Below are 3,155 nucleotides of genomic sequence, written 5' to 3' on the forward strand. Positions count from 1 at the left end.
ATCCTCCTTGTGTAAAAGACAATAGATCGTCCTTTAACGTATCTAATTCGCTTTTAAATTTACTAATGTTTTCCATTTGTACTTCTTGTTTCCTTTCTTGTTCCAGTTGGCACTGCTGTAGTCTCTCTTCTTGTTTATTTTCTTTCTCCTCTAACAACTGCTGTAATTTCTCTTCTTGTTTATTTTGTTGTTCGAGCTGCCACTGTTGCAGGTTTTCTTGCAAATACTGTAATCTCTCTTCTTGTTTCTTTTCTTGTTTATTTTCTCGTTCTTCTTGTTTCTTTTGCTGTTCTTGTATTGCTGCCATCAAGTCTGCTATGCTGTAGTTTGATTTGCCGCTTCTCGTTTCCATTGTTTTTTGTTTTTTTTGTCCCACTCTCTGACACCAGTTTGTTACGTCTCCGTTTGTTAATTGATTTTCCGTAACTTCGTTCCGACGAAACTTTAGCGACACAAGTCCTTACTTAATAAAACTGGTTTATTCTTTCTGAATATAACTTTACCGATACACTTATTTTCAACAGTCGCTCTTTTACAAACGTTTTAACAACGAACGTTAACTTCAACAATACTTCCTGACTGCAGTTCAATTACTCACTACCTACACACATTGTTGTCACGTTGTGAGCGTCTTATATATACCAGACAAACATCTATCTAGTAGATGCTAGGGCATTCACGAAGGAACAAGATAGTTCTAGAAACGTGGCGTGACACTAGTCACGTGACCTCGCTGACGCAACAATATGTTGAAATATAACTTTATAAAATGGCTTTTGCACTTTTTTAGTTTCAAATTTCTACTATTTCTCTGAAGCTTTCGTCGAACTATAACCACATTAAAAATAAATATTTGAACGTAAGAAAAGTCTGAAACTCCTTTATTTTTGTGGTATTGTCAAATTCACTGATTTCTTCTTGAGTAATTGGGAAGGAACCGCAAAAACGCCAAAAAGTGTATTGCGGAGGAAAAACCTGAATTCTTTTCACCTTTGTGATATGTGAATATATAACGTGTTTTCCACTGTTTTTAATAAAGTATAATTTGGTTAATTTTTCAAAAATTTGTTTCTATGCAGTTTTAGCGTAAACATGTTTTCAAGAAAACCTTTGAAAGTGGTTATTTCTAGTTACCGTTGTGTCTATTTATTTTCACAGCTGATAATTTCTACATTGCCCGCGAATTACTACAATCATTTCGCTAGCCGAGTGGATAATATCTAAATGTTTCAGTTAACGAATGATAAGAGAGAACAGCCAGTCACTTCGTAACACTATCGTAAGAGAAAGGATGTTCGTTTGTTTATTTGTTTTAAAGCTAAGACACAGTGGGCTATCTGGTGTGTCCACCTCGGGGAATAAAACCCCATATCTTACCATTGTAAGTCTGTAAACCAGGGGACAAGAGAAAGGATACGGGGTTTCTTGCTAGATAAGAACCTTGGTTTTTGCTCAGTCTTTCTAGGTTTTCAATGTGTTTAGTTCTGCAGAGATTCATCATGAGAGAACATTTGGTTGTTTTTAAGCACAATTAAAGCTACACAATGAGGTATCTGTTGTCTGTCCACCATGGGTATCGAAACCCGATTTTTTGCATTGTAAGCCTGTGTACTTACTGCTGAGCCACTGGGAGTTCTTGAAAGACAGAAAGCTAGTGAGCTATTTACTGTTGCAGTAGAGATGATTGTCTAAGTGTCTACACAAATATGAACACTGTTGTTGATGTTTTTATGTTTATGTCACTAATAAAGAATGCTTTCACTTTCCATCAAATGTATTCAGTCTATTTATTTCTCACATAGCTTAAAACTCTGTCAGTTTTCAAATCAAGATTACTTGCAAGGAAATCAATTTATCTGAGTGTGATATAGAAATATGCTATAAGATTCTTTTTTCTGTAGTAGTAATATTTATGCAGAAATTATAGTTAATCCTGAATATGTGCAGGCTTTACCATGACAAATAGTCAAGAAAAACCGTTAAATTGATTTTGTTTGAAGTTACTTTTGTTCCTTTGCCATTTTCAAAGTAGGTAATATCTGTTACTGCCTATGGATAGTATTGCTGAAAGTTGTGCTAGGTTAAATGTAATGTTTCATTTTAAATAGAAACCTTTCATTTAGCTAGTTATATTTCAAGTCTAATCTGAGCCGAATACATCTTTTTTGAACTGATAAAAAAATTATTGCCCATAGTCAAGATATTACTCACACTGTTTATATGTTGGATGTTTTGTAAAAGACTATTAATTTTGCTTATAACTTCTTGTCTAGTTTTTGTTTATCTGCTGTTAAGCACAAAGCTACAAAATGGGCAGTCTGTGTTCTGCCCACAGTGAACATTGAAACCCGACTTTTAGTGCCAAGTTCAAGAGAAGTCCTCTCCTAGACAAAGACTTTTCCTATGATGTAAAAGTCTCTAACGTCAATCAGCCTACAACTGAAGACTCATGAAGATCTGCTAACATCTAGAGCACCCAGACTGGTGGCTCAAACTTTGCCCCTAAGGATGAATCTTGATGCAAGGGAAGTGAGGACGACTAAAGGTTCTTTATGTGTGTTGAGGCTTTTTCAGTCTAAGACCACTTGGGGAGGTTTTATAGAACTCTTAAGTGGTCATCACCATTAAGAGCATCGCAGCCCTACCTCTGGTTCAGACCACAGACACTCATGGACGACCTCTTCCAATTAGAGCTGTTTCCCTAAAAGGTGAAACAGCATGCACCCATGAACAATGGGGCAATAGGCATCCTCGAGCTAAGTTGTACCCTGTGACATTTACCATGACACCTGGGGTTATGCAGAGCTGTATGAAGAATTATCACAAGCAGCTTGTTGCTCAGCCACCCTGGACAAGAGGCCAATTACTTTTTTGGGTGTTGGGGTCTCTGAATACGTCCATCATCCTGCGCCTGCAATATCAGTGTGTTACGACAGCGGGGGTCCCGTGACGCTGGTAACACGTCATATTCTCGAAGCTTCGTGAAGTCTCGAGAGGCTGCTAGATGTACGGTATTATTGCGTCAGCGAGGTCACGTGACTAGTATCACGTCACTCCTTCTCGAACCTTCATGAATGCTCTAGCATTTGCTAGATATGTGTTAGTCTTGTATATATATAAGACGATCACAACGTGACGGGACAACAGAGGTAGTG

The sequence above is a fragment of the Limulus polyphemus genome, unplaced genomic scaffold (genome assembly GCF_000517525.1).
Source record: "Limulus polyphemus unplaced genomic scaffold, Limulus_polyphemus-2.1.2 Scaffold1039, whole genome shotgun sequence".
In the NCBI taxonomy this organism is placed as follows: domain Eukaryota; kingdom Metazoa; phylum Arthropoda; class Merostomata; order Xiphosura; family Limulidae; genus Limulus; species Limulus polyphemus.